The following is a 21,147-nucleotide window of genomic DNA, read 5'->3' as shown; positions in this document are numbered from 1 at the left end:
GGATCACCCAGTGCTGGGTCGGCTGACCTCCAAAGTGCCAGGATCTAAACTCAAGGGAATTCAGCCCCCCTGGGTTTTAATGCCCAATGTTATGGAGATTAGTCTTCCCTGTGTCAGCTCCCTGGTGTGAGGGCTCACTTTCTCTGCTCCTTCTGCAGGCAGCCAGCCTCCACCTTTCTGACCTTCCTAACCTTTCTGATGCAGCTTTTCTCTATTTAGGTGTGGAGTTTGTTCTGCCAGTCTTTGAATTGCTTTCTGCTTCATGGACTTTGATGTGGATGTTATGCAGTTGAAAACATTGGACAGGGTGAGCTCAGAGTTCTCTTACTCTGCTATTATTAACTTTTTAAATGTCTTTCTTGTTATTTTGGATTTTTGAGACATGGGCAGAGAGACTCATATCACCCATGCACTTCAGGATTGGACAGGAACTTTCCCACATTTGCTTCTAGAATTTTATGTTTTGAAACTCTCTTTAATGAGGTATAATTTACATATAACAAAGAGCCTCAAATTAAAGGGTATAATTTGATGAAACTTGATCTCATGGATACAGCACCATGAAGTCCTATGGTTGCTCTCTAAACCTTAATCATGATCCCTTTGTGTCTAGAGCCAATGTTGCTTTTGGAGTAAGGACTTGGTTTTTTTTTACGTTTTCAGATATTGCCCAGGTGGCTGAAGGCCTGCACTAGGGTACCTACCTCCTTTTCGGATAGACTGTATTCCCGTAAGTATTGCCGTCGCTCTACCTTTGGACTTTATCCTGCCTTGTATCTTTCAGTCTGTTCACTTAATTTTATGCAGCACTTTAATGCTGAGGGATGCATAGTTGGATTGATTTTCACTAAATGGTATGAGCTGCAGTTCCAATCGTGACAGAAAGCACGTGTTTCCTGTGTTAGGTACTCAAGAGCAAGGCAGATACTCTGGACACTTGAGCTGAGTATGTCACTCGGTGTTTTGCCAGCCCTCTTCCCTTCCGTGGGAGACAAGGGTCTCGTTTTGGTCACAGAGAAATGTAGGTGAAGTCAGCAGAGAAGTGTCCCTTCTCTTCTCTTCCATTTGTCTCTCAAACTCCCTGTCACTACCTTCTGCCTGGCCCTTTCCCTGACTCAATCCCCCAGGCCCACTGCTCCATTCCAGCCATGATAAGGGTGTCCTCCGCTGCTGGCCTCAGCTCTGCCATCACTCAGTGAGGAAACTACAGGAGTATTATATAGTTCATGGATCTGATCAAGAAATATCTGCTCCTCAGAGTCCTCCTACACGTGGTGCTGTCTGTGGAGACCTGGCATCCTGGGCGTGGGTCTGACCCTCACTCCTCTCTACAGAAACTGCTGGTTCCTCATCATTCTCCATCATTAGATCTCAGCCATTTCCTAAGGACAAATACCTGTCTGACCCCAAGGCACCATGGAGTCAGGGAATAATTCTAAAATAATTGAGCATAAGCACCCCATCCATCTAGATATAGGTAGTTCCCATCACCCCGGAAACTCCCTCAGGTTCCCCTGCACAAAGGGTGATCTTGCTTCTATCCTCCCTACCACCATTTCTGGCACTTTGTTACCTGTGTGTACAGGAACCCCACTGTGTGCACTCAATGGGGAGCAAGAGTAGATGGCCCTAGAAGCAGACGCTGGCACAGAGACAAAACGATGAAAGGTAGATTAGGGGACAATAGGAAGGACAAAGTGGAGGGGACATGATGGGCAGGGAAAGCATTCAGGTAGATCTGACACCTTCTTAAAATGTATATACAAACACGATTGTCTGTCACCGTGCACAGTCCTCTTCAAATTTCAAAAGAGTTGTCCTATAAGGCAAAGAGATTTTGGTTTATTCCCCTGTGATCTTATGTTTTCCTACATGCATTCTGTCTTCTGTAGTTTATTTGTTGCCTCAGATGAACACTTTAGTGTGTGGCTGCATCTGTGAGATTATATGTAATAGAAAATGTCTTCAGATCTAGGTCTCTGAATGTACACATTCTCATAATTATCTTTTCTTTCATTGTGTGACAGGGCCCGAATTCTAATACTAAAACGAGGGACATTGTCTTATTTTTTAAAACAGTGATTCCCACTCCCTGGGCTAAGTTGTTAACAGTCTTAGTTTAATGAACTCCCGTGACCATCTTTTTTGGAGGATCATTGTGTGGCGATATCTTAATTGAAACTGTGAGAGGTGTGAGGGGACACTTCCCAGAGATTTTGCAGATGCTTTCTGCACTGAATGTCTTCTTTTTCTCTTGTTCTTGGAAACAAATGTTATCCCTGTTTTCACAGATACCACAGCTGAGGCTCTGTGTAGGTCCCACTGAGAACTGGTATTAGGGCTGAGACAGCAGGAACACAGGCAAAGCGTCATAATATTGTGAGAGAAGTTTGAGGAGATGCAAAGCTGTAGTCAGGGTGATGACAGGGGTCCAGTAGTGGTGGCATCTGACCAGCCCTGAATTGTAGGATGACTCAGCTGATCTAGACTCTGTATCCACTTTTAGTCTCACTGAGGGATATGAACTTGGGCATACAGTATTTTCATAAGACCAAGTTAAACTCCCCATATCTCCAGGTCTCTTTTCCCCCCACAAATACCAGAAGCTTCAGGAAAATCCAGGGAGACAACAATCTTTTTAGATGATTACCTGTGTGCACTTTGGCAACACACTGACATTTTGGAGACGAACAGTGCATTGTGCACTGAGAGCGATCCCATATAGCAGCTCCGTATGGACCTCACACTCCCTGCTCAGGCTGTGGCCAGGAATGACCTCCAACTGTATCTCACTGACCCCAACACCCTCCCCTCTGCACCTCCTCAAACTCTGCTTATTGTACTCAACTTTCCTTCTATTCCTGTATGATTCAAGGTTCCCCCGTTTTTGCCCTGGATCCTTCACTGGTGTTTCCATTTTGGTGATTACAAGGTCTGAACCATTTAATGAATGTCCCTCTTTCACACAGGACACCTGATGCTCTAAAAGTTAGAGAACCCAACACATTGTGTCTCCAACATACGCCCCAGTACTGCTGCTACGTCTGCTTTTGTGTAAAAAATCCTCTTTCATTTGACAAGAGAAACGTATAGCTCACTGTATTACAGGGACATGACACTGCCCATTGTATGTATGTCCTGAGAAACTTGAGATATGCTACAGTGTCCTCAGGCAGTTTGTAGTTGGATTGCCAAGACTCACAACTACCTCTACATCATTGACACAAAGTCAATCATGAAGAAGATGAATATACACTCATCCAGTTCAGGTCATCTTAACAAATAGAGTAGGTGGAGGAGTGGGATGTGGCCTATAGCCCATGACTGGTGGTGAAGGGTGGTCCACGGGGCACAGCCTGCAAGGCAATCCTGGGAAAGGACCAGGACTCTTGCATACAAAATAGCCTGTGGAAAAGAAATGAGAGGTATGTTCATAGGACAGAACAGAGCACCAACACCAGCAAAAAGCAGAAACCCAAAGCAGCAGTGCTCATATCCTACTAGCTTCCCCACCACCAGGTTCCAAGAGGGCAGCATCAGTGCCAAAATCTCTATCCATACTTTGGGTTCCACTTACAGCTTTGGGGTGGGAAGAGGATGTGATTGGGGTAAACTAATGTCCCCACATGTCTGGAAACGTAGGAACAGGAAGGGCCCTTTCCTAGAAGATTTATAGTCTGAATACTAAATTAACAAAGTAGCATATTCCAAATAGGAAGGCAACTATGTCCAGGATCACACTCCACCCTTCATCCCCTCCACCACAGAGGCTGTTTATTGTGTTGTGAAGAACTACAGAATGAGAAGGAATGAAAATCCCAGTAGTCCACACATGGAATCATAGCCCTCGTGGCTCAAGGTTCTGTCTCTAAGCCCCTGCCTGTGCCCAAACTACTGTCCCAACGATGGGGTCTCCTTCTCTCTGGAAGTGCTATCCATGGGCACAGAGACATATGGGGAGATGGGGATCCTGAGGGCCTGTAGAGGACCTGGGAAAGCATGCTCGTAGAGAAACAGGCAGTCTATACATGTTAGTTGGCCTATACATGTTAGTTAGGTTCAGCTAATTTATTTGAATTCAGAGGTACTTCTCAGCTTAAGTACAGTATATTTGGCAGGGTAATTGTGTTCTCTGGAAAAATGAGCTGAAATTCTAAAAGACAAAATTAACACAAATGCACTTTGATGTCTGGTATAAGTTTCCATGTTTTAGCTGTACCTGTGACACAGGACACGAGAGAACGTGCTCATGTGAACACAAGTGAAGGACACCGTGGGGAATTGCCACACAGGTAATTTTGGATTTTTTCTCTTCACAACTTAAGTATCAGTGCATGTTTTCTATGACAAATATGCCACCTCTTATAGTTCAGAGTATTTGTGACCAGGGCACACATGAGGGGATTCTGGACAGCATGTTTACCCAAATGCTGATGGGTATGAAGTTTACTTTGTCTAAGACCATTCTAAATGACACATACAAAAATGTAAGTTGGAGTGAAGGCAGTTCGCATTTTGAAATTGTAAGGATACCCACAGATTTTTCTGACCATGTTAAAACCCTCAATAGAAGGAAACAGGAGAGGAAGAAACAGCAAGAGCAATGATTCCACATTGAGGAGATCCACACAAATGAGGCAATGTAGGAGACTTCCAAGTGGAACGTGGTGTCATCCTCCTTGATTTATTCCAGGAATACATTGGAAAAGCCCTATGGTCCCCACCTTTAGGCACGCTTAGCTGCTCAAGTTACCACAAACAGATGCCAGCTGGAAAACAGGAAAGCCCATAGACTCGGCGGTAAAGGTTTTGCATTTGGGAAAAAAACAAAAACAGCAGACAGACCATACTTCACACAAACCAGAGACAATGGCAAGAGAGTGTCCTGTACAGAAAGATGTGGCTGTCCGTAAAGACTTAGAACTGAAAATGGCCACAGCATTTACTTTGTGCTTCTCTGCAGTTTTGGCAGAGCCAGTGTCAATGTCACTCTTGATTCTGACACCTACTTCTGGACATGTAAAAAGTCCTGGAAGGGATGGAGGTTTATTCTGATTTGAGTCCACTGTTTGGAGAATAAAAACAAAAGACCCTCCCCTGATACTTCCGACAACTTAAACTCTTTGCCCCAGTGAGATCCCAAATTACATGCACAGGGTGTCCCACATGCCTCCAGTGATCCCCAAGAAGAACTTGAAGAACCATCCCTTATAACGTGATGAAGACTCATAAAAGCCCTGATTCAGATGATTCATCACTCATCGAACAACTATGGATGGCTGGGGGCACAACTAGATGCACATACGTTACGTTGTGCCTCATGCCTCACAGATCCCAGCACGTGGACTGTGTACAGGGCATTTCTGCTGAAACGCTATGTCTAGTTTTCTGCATACAGCCCCATTCCTTCTCTACAAGAGACGCCTGTACCAACCCATGGTGAGGGAAAGGACAAAGATGAGATCCTGAGCAACTTGAGGAATGTGGTAATGGCAGCAGACACATTCCCCTTGCATCACAATGGTCTGTGGTACCGCCTCTGCACCTTGGCCCAAGACCTAACAGCAACAAAAATAAGGTGAGTGTGTTTTACAAGTCAACTCCTAGTGCTTAAATCATCTTACCAAGTGTTGCAGGTGGAGGGGTTCTGGATGGCCCCAGGGCCACCAAAGTTCAGGAGGTGGATGTGCCTAATAGTCCATGGGGGTGGGGTGTCTCCAGGGTAGGGCATGCAGAATCGTCCAGTTAATGGAGGAGGTCCCCAGGATCCAGACTGCCCTGCAGAACAGAAGTGACAGCTACATCCATATGCCAGACAAGATAACCAATACCAAAAGCAGCTGTAACCCAGAGAAGAGTGTGTCAGCACCTGCCACCTTCTCTGCCACCAGGATCCAAGAGAGTAGCATCAGTACCTGAAAACTCTGTCCCTGCCACTGGATAGCACCTACAGCTTGGGGTAGTAGATGCAAGAGGTTAACCTACTGCCACCACACATCACTGCCCATGTCTGTGGAAGAAAATGGCAACGGTCCTGTCCTAACGGGTTAACAGAATTAATTACAGATTAATGAAGTAGCATTCTCCAGACAGACAGCCATCGATGTCCAGGTTCACCCTGCCTCCCTCCTCTCCAGCGACTTCAGATGCTCTGCTTTTGGTATATTAAGAACACACAAAAAATGAGTGGGAATACACGGCTCATATTCTGCTCATGGAATCACAGCCACTCCTGGCAAAACGTTCTGCAGCCGGACCCTCTCTATGCCTCCTCTGCTCTTCTCCCTGAGAAAGGAGTCTTCCCTCTTGAAGTGTTGTCAAAGGCCTCTGAGACCTATGGGGAGTGGAGGTTGCCTGGAATCCTGCAGGGGAATGAGAGTCTTCTGTGAAGAACAAGTTACTTGTGGTGAATGTCTACAAAGCTCAGATGTGTTCATCTTAATTCATAGGGAATTCTGACTTTAAGCATACTATAGGACACAGAGTAATTATGTGCAACAGAAAAAAAGAAGGAGAAATTCACATAACAGATTTCATGCAAGTGTTTTGATACAAAACTCCTGGTATGTGTCATGAGACTGTATGAGCTCTAACAGTGACTGGGGACACAACCAAAAACTGCTCATAGAAACACAATTGAAGGACACAGTGTTCAAACTATTTTTACCTAAGGTATAGGTGGAGGATTCCAGGCAAGTCATTTACCAACAAAGACAGGAAGGGGATGACTGATGACACTGGCTTTATCTTAGGACCACTGTAAATGGCACAGGGCACAAAATATAAAGTTGGAATCATGAGGTCGTTTCTAACAGGTTCATCTCCTAGCCAGAATCAAGAAAGAATGACACAGCAACCACACTCTTCCCACAGAGGTGAGGTCTGGAAGGGGTCACCCAGGCCAGGAGACTTCTGTTTGGAGTGTGCAGTCATCCTCCTCTCGTTATTTCTTGAAACTCACGGAAAAACCTTAAGGTACTCAGTCTCTAAGCGCTTTTGGCTTCTAAACTTACCACAGAAAGCTGACAGACTAAAAATCGAGAAGCCTGTGGGCTCCTGGGTTATGAGTATGCGTTTTGAAAACAAAGAAGAAATAGACATATCACACAACACGCAAAACAAGACAAGGCTGGGTGAGCATGCTGTACATAAAGATTAGGGTTTCCCAAAAGAGTTACAACTGAGAATGGCCCCGGCATTTACCTTGCCCTTGTCTGCATTCTTGGTACAGCCAGAGCCGCTGTAACTCACAGAGGTTTCAGCAGTTTCTTGATCTACTAAAGACCTTAGAAGGGACAGAGGTTTATTCTGCTTTCAGAGGACTGGGCATAATGAAAACAATCCCTCAACTCATTCCTCAAATATCTTAAACTTTTCCCTACAGTCAGGTCCCTGACCAGAGGCAGAGGGTATCCCACATGCCTCAGGTGACCCCCAAGGATAAGGGAGAGAACCATCGCCTCACCTTGATAAAGACCTCACGGTGCTCTAGTTCATGTTGTTTCATAATTAATCACATAACTGTGGACAGGTCAGGCACAACTAGCAATTTAGAATTCATCAGTAAAACAGTTTTCTCAGTATACATCATGGGAAATCACGATTTCATTACAGATAAAGAATATGAGGATGCTTGGATTCAGCATCCGACTCTGAATTTTGGCTCAGGTCACGATCTCACAGCTTGTGAATTCAAGCCCAGCGTTGGGTTCCTCACTGACAGTGTGGAACCTGCTTGGCATTCTGTCTCTTCCTCTCAAAATAAATAAACTTAAAAAAAAAGATTAACATTGAGAATACTGGTTTGGTGTATATCCTCAATGAGTCCTCAAGAAGCGTGCATTTCTTCAGACTTCAGGCAAATTGTTCAATCTCTCAGCTTATCTACAAGCTGCCTTCCACATGAGAGCAATTAGTATATAACTAAAGACTAATTTTACACTATAGAGAAAAGGAAAACTGTGAGAAGTTAGCAGTGAACCTGCAGAGTTACACTGATACCATCAGAGGACTAAGCTAAGCTTTATGGAACTTGAGTGGACGGATGTAGGCCTAGAGTTCCCAAAAACAAACAAAAATAAAGACCGTTAAAACTAGTGAATAAATGACCTTCTCCTCAAATAAACTAAAGTCTTCACATTGAGTCTGGGTGGGAAGAATGATGAGGCCCATATCCTGTCATCCTTTCCAGGCTCTTCAGACAGGGGGATGCTAGAGGAGGTGAGAGGGTCACCGGTAGAGGAGGGGCATGAGCTCCACCAGTCTCAGGGACAAGTGCCTCACTGTCTGCGGCAGCAGAGGAGAACACCCTTCTGTCACCCCTTCAGACCACCTGCCGTCCTTAGTGCTTGTGATTCTTTCCAGACCACACAATGATCATCCACAGGAACAAGCTGCACAGCAGAAGTTAGATTGCGGCACATCACAATGTGCCTCTTACCTCTCCTCGGAGGGTTCTGCGTCTCTGGTCTTGCAGCCATTGGTTTCTGCTTCGTGTATCCCTCAGGCAGCCTCTTTGCTTTCATCCCGTCCAGTCTTGGATACATAAAAATAATGGACTTCTATAAGAGTTGCAACACCACGTCCTCTACTAGACAACTAACAATGCAGGCCTCATCCCTGGAAACACCCATAAAAACGCAAATTAAATGACCACACCTGTATTTCAAGTAAGCGACCTCCCTGCCCTGCTCCACCATCTCCCTGTCCCAGATCTGAGTCTTGATCTGGGGGAGAAAAAACACATCCACCTTCAGTCGGAAGGTGGTGCCACACTGTGCAACAAAGAAAGGGGAGGAAACAAGAAAACACTTACCTAGTTGTCCTGAGCATTCTCATGAACTGCAAGCTGAAAAAGCCAACAATGAAAAGCCCATGGTTAGGGATTCCAAGGGCCACTACACCCACCCGCGTGAGGTGCTAAGGGTTCAGTATGTCAGGCAGAACTCAGGTTACCTGGTATCTAAAGGTGAGCTCTGTCTGCTGCAGCTGTTCCCGTGTTTGTTCAATTTGTTGCCTGTGAGTTACAATTGCTCTTGTCAGATAAGGCCCAATATTGGGTATGATTTTAAATAAGCTGCCCACGTTCCCACCAACCTCATATCTGTCCCCTGATACAATTTATTCTTACACATGAAACACTTTGCCCATGATTATCAATGTACAGTAGGATCAAAGCTATTGTTACATCCTTTCCTTACTCATTATCCCATGCCTGTAGGGTTCAGAGTTCATAGAATTCCCTCCCATTTTCAATCTTTCTCTAACTCATCATGTGACAAGTGTCTTTTTTTATAAAGATCTATTCTTCTATAACTTATATCCTCACCATGTTTCCCAGGGTTGCAAAGACGAGGGCCATGAAATGGCACTACCAAGTTGATGGGTATGATTCATTGTACGACACACTGCTTTCCTACAGATGATGACAATTGACACCACCCCCGAGGAATGTTAGCATGGACAAAGTTTCCACACAGTCTGGCCACTACTTGAGATCTGCAAATGTTTATAAACTTAATTGTTTTATTCTTTCTAAACTTACCTTTTTTTTATCTGTTAATACTCTATGTATATGTTGACTTTAAACATTGCAAAAAGATTAAAAACCAAAAAATGAACAGCAGTTTCATGAGCTTCTGGTAATTACTAGACTAGCTGAACTCACTTGTACTTGTTTATTTCTTCTGTAGCTATTTTCTTTTTTTTCCTAATGTTTATTTTTGAGACAGAGAGAGAGTGAGCACATGCATGAGCAGGGGAGGGACAGAGAGAGATGTAACAGAATCTGAAACAGGCTCCAGGCTCTGACCTGTCAGCACAGAGCCTGACATGGGGCTGGAACTCCCGGACTGTGAAATTATGACCTGAGCTGAAGTTGGACGCTTAAACGACTGAGCCACCTGGGCGCCCCTTCTGTAGCTATTTTCAAATTTTACCTGCAGCTGCCAGCTGATTCTTCTTTGCCGCCAGTTCACAGTGTCATTTTCAGCTTCCTAAGATGGGAAAAATACATACACAGTCAGGACCAAGGTCCAGAAGTTCTCCCTTTTTACCTCCCAGCACTCTTGAAGGCCTATGCAAATATCCCTTCCCCCACTTCTCCCATAAATGCACACACTGACAACCCAATCAGAGAAATGAAGTGAACACCCCATTTAAGTTCAAGAAAATTCAACTTCTGTCTGCTGCCACGTCTCTACTATTGGAACTGTCTTTCTAGTTCGCTTGTTTCATCTCCTTTATCATAAAGTCATCAAATACCATTGTATTTTGTGCCTTCCCAGAGTTGGTCTTTTGTTTGATATGGCGAAGACTCATTTCATCAGTGAGTGAAAAACCGTATCTGACAAACTGTACCCATTAGGATGAAGCAGGGGATCATCACTAGTCTTACACCTCCATGGGGAGCCCTGATTCTCAGTCCAAAAGTTGTACCATGACACAGGCAATCACCTGAAAGGCGACCTTCCAGAATATGGTTTCACTAACATTGCAGCTCACTCCCAGACATCGCTAGCGTTCAGGACTGCAACCCCTGCCTCCACCTTCAAAAGGCCAATCTTAGAACAACCTCATCTCCTGACGTACAACCTGATATGAACTGTCACACAGTCTGGGTTTACTTCCAGGAAAGAGATTTCAGGTGGAAAACTCTCAACTTCATGGAGCCAAATCTACTTTAACAAGACTCATTCCATTGATAGTGAAGGCAGCAGAAGGCAATGCTTGGCAAGGCTGGGTTGCTGTGTTGCCCTCAGACTATTTTCTTTGTGGTGTTGACTGAGATGGTTTCAACTTGACACTTGATGTACTCAAGAATCACATGCAAAATTGAAAATCTCTTAGCAAATGACACAAAAGCACTAGACAGAGAAAGGCACATGCATTTCCTTCTGGCCTCTCAGGCAGTCCTTGGGCAAATGCTTGCTGGAGTGGTTGTAATGTAGTGGCTCTGTTGTAAGGGGTTGAAGATAGAGAGGTGGTCAGGGTGCTGTACCCACTCACAGAAAGAGCTTACGAGTTGACAAAAACAAGATGCCAGTGAGACAGAGCAAGCCCTAACCCCAGCTACGGGAAGGATGAACATAAAGTGAGTCTCCAGGGAAGAGAAGACTTCCCTTTCCAACACGAGTGAGGGACTCTAAAGTCCCCCATCTCCTCCTGAGAACAAAAGGAAATACTGTACAAAGGAGGAAACATGTGACTGAATGCACCAAGTATCTGACAACCCCACGAAGACACACAAGACCAAGATGGAGAAGAAGGAAGCCCAGGACAAAGCCAGCCTGGCAGTTGGACCCAAACTCCCTAGGACTCATCATTGATGTGGGGGGCATACATTTGAACGGCAAAGAAGCTGAAGAACTTTATGGGCACAGACTGAGAAGTAAACAATTCTAGTTCAGGGGCGGCCAGCAAAGATGAGCCCTAGTGAAGCTGCAGGCTTTGGCCAAGACTCAGAAGAGTTACACTTGAAAAATCGGGGGACAGGAAACAACTTGACTTTCTTAGGGATTGGGCCTGCAGTGAACAATCTCACTAGCAGAATGGATGCAGGGATCCAGTACTGCTGGTACCCCTACCCACTTTCCAGAAAGCAACTTCCATTGTTTCTGCAGCAAGATAATTCATTTTTTTCCCCACACATTTTTGACCCATGTCTGGTCCTGAACAAAAATGACCTAATTGCTGCGTGACAAAACAGTGTGATGCGATTGAAACCTACAGGACAGTGTAGGTGATTCCAGAGTGGATCCAGGTATTAAAGTTATTAATGATGGTACCTTCCCTCTTCTGCCCCCAAAACATGACACAATGTGTGGCAAGCACTTAGGACAGAAAGGAAAATGCAGGTTACATTACAGAAAGCAAGGTAGGAAGGGAAGGTCCAATTCTACTGAATGCATTGGGCAAAAATACTCTGGACCCAGTTCCAAAAGAAATACAATTATCTCTACTGGCTGCCATGATCTCCCATACAATACGGTCCTTGTGACAGTTCTCACATGAACATCTTTTCTAAAATTTTTTTTAACGTTTATTCATTTTTTGATAGAGACAGAGTGCGAGTTGGGTAGGGCCAGAGGAAGATACAGAATCGAAAGCAAGCTCCAGGCTCTGAACTGTCAACACAGAGCCCGACATGGGGCTTGAACTCATGGACTGTGAGATCATGACCTGAGCCGAATTTGGACGTTCCACTGACTGAGCCACCCAAGCGCCCCCATCTTACTTTTTTGTAGGCACTTTTCTTTGTTCATAGAATTCTTCTAGGTTATGTGCTTTCTCCTTCAGCTGTTTGACTTTTGCTTCCTTTGTGGCTTTTACAGACCTCAATGCATCACACTTGTCTTCCAGGGCGTTTTTATTTTCTGGAAAAAAAGGGGTGTTTTCTTGATAAACGGGCACATGACCTGAGTCTTGATTTTGGTGAGACAGAAAAAAGGCAAGAACCATGAAGGCATGAAAGTATTCTTTCCCTTACCAATTCAAAGTCATTGCCATCATATGGGGATTTCTCCCCAACAGAAAATATAACTTCTAGTTGACAGTTATTGGACCTCAAGGCTATTAGCTATGCATCCTCGAATTCAACATTTGCATCGTGTGGTTAAGGCAGATGTGAGGAAAGACTTTCACGGAAAACTGATCACACAACAATTTGTACCTCACACAGCAAGATCGTGCATTGCAATCAAAAAACACCTTGAGGCATGAATATAACTAGAAGACAAAGATGATGGAATATAGTTCATGTCTAACAACTCATGGCTTTCTTAGTGGTATACGTATGTATGTATGTATGTATGTATGTATGTATACCTGTTTATCCCCCAATTCACGTTGAAAATTTACTATTCAGCATTCAGAAAGAAAGAGACTATTGAGCACCTGGGTAGCTCAGTCAGTTGAGCATTAGTCTCTTGATTTTGGGTCAGGTCATTTTTCTAGGATCATGTGATCCAGACCTGTGTTGGGCTCCACACTGAGTGTGAATCCTGCTTAAGGTTCTCTCTCTTTCCCTCTGTCCCTCTCCCCCACTTGCATGCCCCCTCACTAAAATTAAAAAAAATCATAAAGCATAATTTAAACATATTTTTTTAAAGGGAAAGGTTCATACACTATGGCTATAACCCTTTCTCTCTCAACTATATTTGGGTATTTTCTACATATCGTGGAGGACAGAGTTGAATGATGTGATAATTACCTAGTTGTGAAAATAAAAGATAACTCCTAGTCCTTGAAATAGCAAAACTCATCTTGGCGGTCCTAGTAAAATTCCAGCTCATTGGTCAGAAAGAGTTTTGATGGGGGTTGGAAGGGGGGGAGGGTGGGTGATGGGTATTGAGGAGGGCACCTTTTGGGATGAGCACTGGGTGTTGTATGGAAACCAATTTGACAATAAATTTCATATATTGAAAAAAAAAAGGAAAGAAAGGGTTTTGGCTCCCAGAGGCCCACTGTCTACTGTGGTAAATGGCAGGCAAATATGCTGTGCTCACTTCACCCAATGAAAAAAAAGCCTCCAAAGCCAAATTACGGTAAAACTCAGCAGCCGACTCTTACCACTTCCTGTTTCTTCACACTTCTTTCTCTCTCTCTGAGTTTGCAAAGTAGCAAGTGCCCTTTGAACGGTGTCATTTAAAAGTTCATTAAAGTGGGTGGCTGGGGGGCTCAGTCAGTTAAGCATCTGACTTTAGCTCAGGTCGTCATCTCATGGTTTGTGAGTATGAGCCCTGTGTCGGACTCTGTGCTGACAGCTCAGAGCCTGAGGCCTGCTTCGGATTCTGTGTCTCCCTCTCTCTCTGCCCCTCCCCTGCTCATGCTGTGTCTCTCTCTCTCTAAAATAAGTAAACATAAATAATTTTATGTTTACTTGTACTCAACAAGTACAAAAAGAGATCATACCGTGCATAGTTTCAGACCCCAATGCTATGAAACTTGAAATCAACCACAAGAAAAAATTTGTGAAGATAATAAATACTTGTAGACTAAAGAACATCCTACTGAACAATGAATGGTGGAATCTAAGCTGCTGCAGCCACTCTGGAAAACAGTATGGAGGCTCCTCAAAAAGCTAAAAAGAGAACTATCCTATGACACAGCAATTGCAATACTAGGCATTTATCTAAGGGATACAGGTGTGCTGTTTTGAAGGGACACTTGCACCCCCATGATTATAGCACCAGGATCAACAATAGCCAAAGTATGGAAAAAGCCCAAATGTCCATTGATGGATGAATGGATAAAGAAAATGTAGTGTGGAGAAGCGGCAAGATGGCGGCTTAGGAGGACGCTGGGCTCACCGCACGTCCTGCTGATCACTTAGATTCCACCTACACCTGCCTAAATAACCCAGAAAACCGCCAGAGGATTAACAGAACGGAGTCGCTGGAGCCAAACGCAGACGAGAGGCCCACGGAAGAGGGTAGGAAGGGCGGCGAGGCGGTGCGCGCTCCACGGACTGGCGGGAGGGAGCCGGGGCGGAGGGGCGGCTCGCCGGCCAAGCAGAGCCCCCGAGTCTGGCTTGCAAAAGCGGAGGGGCCTGACGGACTGTGTTCCGACAACAAGCGCGACTTAGCGTCTGGGAGGTCATAAGTTAACAGCTCTGCTCGGAAAGCGGGAAGGCTGGAGGACAAAGGGAGGGAGAGCTGCTGAGCCCCCTGACGACAGAGCTCAGTTTGGTGGGGAACAAAGGCGCTCGCCAGCGCCATCTCCCCCGCCCATCCCCCAGCCAAAATCCCAAAGAGAACCAGTTCCTGCCAGGGAACTTGCTCACTCCGCGCAAACACCCAACTCTGTGCTTCTGCGGAGCCAAACCTCCGGCAGCGGATCTGACTCCCTCCCGCTGCCACAGGGCCCCTCCTGAAGAGGATCACCTAAGGAGAAGCGAGCTAAGCCTGCCCCTCCTGCCCCTGTGCACCTTGCCTACCCACCCCAGCTAATACGCCAGATCCCCAACATCACAAGCCTGGCAGTGTGCAAGTAGCCCAGACGGGCCACACCACCCCACAGTGAATCCCGCCCCTAGGAGAGGGGAAGAGAAGGCACACACCAGTCTGACTGTGGCCCCAGCGGTGGGCTGGGGGCAGACATCAGGTCTGACTGCGGCCCCGCCCACCAACTCCAGTTATACACCACAACACAGGGGAAGTGCCCTGCAGGTCCTCACCACGCCAGGGACTATCCAAAATGACCAAGCGGAAGAATTCCCCTCAGAAGAATCTCCAGGAAATAACAACAGCTAATGAACTGATCAAAAAGGATTTAAATAATATCACAGAAAGTGAATTTAGAATAATAGTCATAAAATTAATCGCTGGGCTTGAAAACAGTATACAGGACAGCAGAGAATCTCTTGCTACAGAGATCAAGGGACTAAGGAACAGTCACGAGGAGCTGAAAAACGCTTTAAACGAAATGCATAACAAAATGGAAACCACCACAGCTCGGCTTGAAGAGGCAGAGGAGAGAATAGGTGAACTAGAAGATAAAGTTATGGAAAAAGAGGAAGCTGAGAAAAAGAGAGATAAAAAAATCCAGGAGTATGAGGGGAAAATTAGAGAACTAAGTGATACACTAAAAAGAAATAATATACGCATAATTGGTATCCCAGAGGAGGAAGAGAGAGGGAAAGGTGCTGAAGGGGTACTTGAAGAAATAATAGCTGAGAACTTCCCTGAACTGGGGAAGGAAAAAGGCATTGAAATCCAAGAGGCACAGAGAACTCCCTTCAGACGTAACTTGAATAGATCTTCTGCACGACATATCATAGTGAAACTGGCAAAATACAAGGATAAAGAGAAAATTCTGAAAGCAGCAAGGGGTAAACGTGCCCTCACATATAAGGGGAGACCTATAAGACTCGTGACTGATCTCTCTTTTGAAACTTGGCAGGCCAGAAAGAATTGGCACGAGATTTTCAGGGTGCTAGACAGAAAAAATATGCAGCCGAGAATCCTTTATCCAGCAAGTCTATCATTTAGAATAGAAGGAGAGATAAAGGTCTTCCCAAACAAACAAAAACTGAAGGAATTTGTCACCACTAAACCAGCCCTACAAGAGATCCTAAGGGGGACCCTGTGAGACAAAGTCCCAGAGACATCACTACAAGCATAAAACATACAGACATCACAATGACTCTAAACCCATATCTTTCTATAATAACACTGAATGTAAATGGATTAAATGCGCCAACCAAAAGACATAGGGTATCAGAATGGATAAAAAAACAAGACCCATCTATTTGCTGTCTACAAGAGACTCATTTTAGACCTGAGGACACCTTTAGATTGAGAGTGAGGGGATGGAGAACTATTTATCATGCGACTGGAAGCCAAAAGAAAGCTGGAGTAGCCATACTTATATCAGACAAACTAGACTTTAAATTAAAGGCTGTAACAAGAGATGAAGAAGGACATTATATAATAGTTACAGGGTCTATCCATCAGGAAGAGCTAACAATTATAAATGTCTATGCGCCGAATACCGGAGCCCCCAAATATATAAAACAATTACTCATAAACATAAGCAACCTTATTGATAAGAATGTGGTAATTGCAGGGGACTTTAACACCCCACTTACAGAAATGGACAGATCATCTAGACACACGGTCAATAAAGAAACAAGGGCCCTGAATGAGACATTGGATCAGATGGACTTGACAGATATATTTAGAACACTGCATCCCAAAGCAACAGAATATACTTTCTTCTCGAGTGCACATGGAACATTCTCCAAGATAGATCATATACTGGGTCACAAAACAGCCCTTCATAAGTTTACAAGAATTGAAATTATACCATGCATACTTTCAGACCACAATGCTATGAAGCTAGAAATCAACCACAGAAAAAAGTCTGGAAAACCTCCAAAGGCATGGAGGTTAAAGAACACCCTACTAACGAATGAGTGGGTCAACCAGGCAATTAGAGAAGAAATTAAAAAATATATGGAAACAAACGAAAATGAAAATACAACAATCCAAACGCTCTGGGACGCAGCGAAGGCAGTCCTGAGAGGAAAATACATTGCAATCCAGGCCTATCTCAAGAAACAAGAAAAATCCCAAATACAAAATCTAACAGCACACCTAAAGGAACTAGAAGCAGAACAGCAAAGGCAGCCTAAACCCAGCAGAAGAAGAGAAATAATAAAGATCAGAGCAGAAATAAACAATATAGAATCTAAAAAAACTGTAGAGCAGATCAACGAAACCAAGAGTTGGTTTTTTGAAAAAATCAACAAAATTGACAAACCTCTAGCCAGGCTTCTCAAAAAGAAAAGGGAGATGACCCACATAGATAAAATCATGAATGAAAATGGAATTATTACAACCAATCCCTCAGAGATACAAACAATTATCAGGGAATACTATGAAAAATTATATGCCAACAAATTGGACAACCTGGAAGAAATGGACAAATTCCTGAACACCCACACTCTTCCAAAACTCAATCAGGAGGAAATAGAAAGCTTGAACAGACCCATAACCAGCGAAGAAATTGAATCGGTTATCAGAAATCTCCCAACAAATAAGAGTCCAGGACCAGATGGCTTCCCAGGGGAGTTCTACCAGACGTTTAAAGCAGAGATAATACCTATCCTTCTCAAGCTATTCCAAGAAATAGAAAGGGAAGGAAAACTTCCAGACTCCTTCTATGAAGCCAGTATTACTTTGATTCCTAAACCAGACAGAGACCCAGTAAAAAAAGAGAATTACAGGCCAATATCCCTGATGAATATGGATGCAAAAATTCTCAATAAGATACTAGCAAATCGAATTCAACGGCATATAAAAAGAATTATTCACCATGATCAAGTGGGATTCATTCCTGGGATGCAGGGCTGGTTCAACATTCGCAAATCAATCAACGTGATACATCACATTAACAAAAAAAAAGAGAAGAACCATATGATCCTGTCAATCGATGCAGAAAAGGCCTTTGACAAAATCCAGCACCCTTTCTTAATAAAAACCCTTGAGAAAGTTGGGATAGAAGGAACATACTTAAAGATCATAAAAGCCATTTATGAAAAGCCCACAGCTAACATCATCCTCAACGGGGAAAAACTGAGAGCTTTTTCCCTGAGATCAGGAACACGACAAGGATGCCCACTCTCACCGCTGCTGTTTAACATAGTGCTGGAAGTTCTAGCATCAGCAATCAGACAACAAAAGGAAATCAAAGGCATCAAAATTGGCAAAGATGAAGTCAAGCTTTCGCTTTTTGCAGATGACATGATATTATACATGGAAAATCCGATAGACTCCACCAAAAGTCTACTAGAACTGATACAGGAATTCAGCAAAGTTGCAGGATACAAAATCAATGTACAGAAATCAGTTGCATTCTTATACACTAACAATGAAGCAACAGAAAGACAAATAAAGAAACTGATCCCATTCACAATTGCACCAAGAAGCATAAAATACCTAGGAATAAATCTAACCAAAGATGTAAAGGATCTGTATGCTGAAAACTATAGAAAGCTTATGAAGGAAATTGAAGAAGATTTAAAGAAATGGAAAGACATTCCCTGTTCATGGATTGGAAAAATAAATATTGTCAAAATGTCAATACTACCCAAAGCTATCTACACATTCAATGCAATCCCAATCAAAATTGCACCAGCATTCTTCTCGAAACTAGAACAAGCAATCCTAAAATTCATATGGAACCACAAAAGGCCCCGAATAGCCAAAGGAATTTTGAAGAAGAAGACCAAGGCAGGAGGCATCACAATCCCAGACTTTAGCCTCTACTACAAAGCTGTCATCATCAAGACAGCGTGGTATTGGCACAAAAACAGACACATAGACCAATGGAATAGAATAGAAACCCCAGAACTGGACCCACAAACGTATGGCCAACTCATCTTTGACAAAGCAGGAAAGAACATCCAATGGAAAAAAGACAGCCTCTTTAACAAATGGTGCTGGGAGAACTGGACAGCAACATGCAGAAGGTTGAAACTAGACCACTTTCTCACACCATTCACAAAAATAAACTCCAAATGGATAAAGGACCTAAATGTGAGACAGGAAACCATCAAAACCCTAGAGGAGAAAGGAGGAAAAGACCTCTCTGACCTCAGCCGTAGCAATCTCTTACTCGACACATCCCCAAAGGCAAGGGAATTAAAAGCAAAAGTGAATTACTGGGACCTTATGAAGATAAAAAGCTTCTGCACAGCAAAGGAAACAACCAACAAAACTAAAAGGCAACCAACGGAATGGGAAAAGATATTCGCAAATGACATATCGGACAAAGGGCTAGTATCCAAAATCTATAAAGAGCTCACCAAACTCCACACCCGAAAAACAAATAACCCAGTGAAGAAATGGGCAGAAAACATGAATAGACATTTCTCTAAAGAAGACATCCGGATGGCCAACAGGCACATGAAAAGATGTTCAGCGTCGCTCCTTATCAGGGAAATACAAATCAAAACCACACTCAGGTATCACCTCACGCCAGTCAGAGTGGCCAAAATGAACAAATCAGGAGACTCTAGATGCTGGAGAGGATGTGGAGAAACGGGAACCCTCTTGCACTGTTGGTGGGAATGCAAATTGGTGCAGCCACTCTGGAAAGCAGTGTGGAGGTTCCTCAGAAAATTAAAAATAGACCTACCCTATGACCCAGCAATAGCACTGCTAGGAATTTATCCAAGGGATACAGGAGTACTGATGCATAGGGCCACTTGTACCCCAATGTTCATAGCAGCACTCTCAACAATAGCCAAATTGTGGAAAGAGCCTAAATGTCCATCAACTGATGAATGGATAAAGAAATTGTGGTTTATATACACAATGGAATATTACGTGGCAATGAGAAAAAATGAAATATGGCCTTTTGTAGCAACGTGGATGGAACTGGAGAGTGTGATGCTAAGTGAAATAAGCCATACAGAGAAAGACAGATACCATATGGTTTCACTCTTATGTGGACCCTGAGAAATTAACAGGAACCCATGGGGGAGGGGAAGGAAAAAAAAAACAGGTTAGAGTGGGAGAGAGCCAAAGCATAAGAGACTGTTAAAAACTGAGAACAAACTGAGGGTTGATGGGGGGTGGGAGGGAGGAGAGGGTGGGTGATGGGTATTGAGGAGGGCACCTTTTGGGATGAGCACTGGGTGTTGTATGGAAACCAATTTGTCAATAAATTTCAAAAAAAAAAAAAAAAAAAAAAAAAAAGAAAATGTAGTGTGTGTGTGTGTGTGTGTGTGTGTGTGTGTGAGACATGGAGTATTACTCAGCAATCAAAAAGAATGAAATCTTGCCATTTGCAACTACATGGGTGGAACTAGAGGGTATTATGCTAAGTGAAATTAGTAGTCAGAGAAAGACAAATATCATATGACTTCACTCATAGGAGGACTTTAAGAGATAAAACAGATGAACATACAATGGAAGGGAAACAAAAATAATATAAAAACGGAGGTGTACAAAGGAAGCGCACACATAAATATAGAGAACAAACAGTGGGTTACTGGAGGGGTTGTGGGGGGGATGGATTAAATGGGTAAGGGACACTAAGGAATCTACTCATGAAATAACTGTTGAACTATACGGTAACTAATTTGGATGTACATTGTAAATAATAAAAACTAAAATTAAAAAAAAAAGAATAAATGGGTGAACCAAGAAGATAAAGGAAAATTAAAAAGTACATGGAAGCTAATAAAACTGATAACACCACAGTCCAAAAGCTCCGGGATGCAGCAAAGATAGTCATAAGAGGAAGTTTAGCAATCCAGGCCTTCCTAAAGTGGGAAGAAAAGTCTCAGATACACACCTAAGCTTATACCTTAACGTAATGGAAAAGAGATCATCAAATAAAAACCAAATCCAGCAGAAGACAAGAAATGATAAAGATTACAGCAAAACTCAATGCTTTCAAAACTGAAAATAAAAACAAAAACAAATAACTCCCCCCCCCACACACACACAAACAGAAGAGATCAATGTAACCAGAAGCTGGTTCTTTGAAATAATTAATAAAATTGATAAACCACCAGCCAGTTGGATCAAAAAGAATAAGGACCCAAATAAATAAAATCAAGAATGAAAGAGGAGAGATCACAACAAACACAGCAGAAATACAAACAAGAATAAGAGAACATTATCAGCAATTATA

At 43.4% G+C, this 21,147-nt stretch overlaps 3 long non-coding RNA genes across 6 annotated transcripts in view; all 3 read right to left on the bottom strand.

Annotated features, from left to right (window-relative positions):
- Nucleotides 1-8,559, bottom strand: part of LOC109495578 — a 39,737-nt gene extending 31,178 nt beyond the window's left edge. Inside the window, exons 1-2 of one of the 2 annotated variants that reach the window (XR_006600181.1) lie at nt 8,441-8,559; nt 5,625-5,778 (exon numbers count right to left, since the gene is read on the bottom strand). This is a non-coding gene — a long non-coding RNA (uncharacterized LOC109495578). Of the gene's footprint in view, nt 1-5,329; nt 5,431-5,624; nt 5,779-8,440 lie in introns of those variants that run through there. The other variant, XR_006600182.1, reaches the window with a different exon arrangement.
- Nucleotides 455-5,319, bottom strand: LOC123386402. Its single transcript, XR_006600186.1, has 3 exons — nt 3,255-5,319; nt 2,453-2,457; nt 455-1,819 (listed from the first exon to the last, which is right to left on the bottom strand). It is a non-coding gene; the product is annotated as an uncharacterized LOC123386402 (long non-coding RNA).
- A 255-nt stretch (nt 8,560-8,814) lies between the features above and the next one.
- Nucleotides 8,815-21,147, bottom strand: part of LOC123386401 — a 76,721-nt gene continuing 64,388 nt past the window's right edge. For all 3 annotated transcript variants that reach the window (XR_006600183.1, XR_006600185.1, XR_006600184.1), the window contains 4 exons: nt 12,236-12,374; nt 9,939-9,995; nt 8,956-9,016; nt 8,815-8,848 (listed from right to left, as the gene is read on the bottom strand). This is a non-coding gene — a long non-coding RNA (uncharacterized LOC123386401). The remainder of the gene's footprint in view (nt 8,849-8,955; nt 9,017-9,938; nt 9,996-12,235; nt 12,375-21,147) is intronic.

The sequence above is a fragment of the Felis catus genome, chromosome B4, assembly GCF_018350175.1.
Source record: "Felis catus isolate Fca126 chromosome B4, F.catus_Fca126_mat1.0, whole genome shotgun sequence".
Lineage (NCBI taxonomy): Eukaryota > Metazoa > Chordata > Mammalia > Carnivora > Felidae > Felis > Felis catus.
The sequence above is the reverse complement of the archived record's forward strand: the minus strand, read 5'-3'. Positions and strand labels throughout refer to the sequence as shown.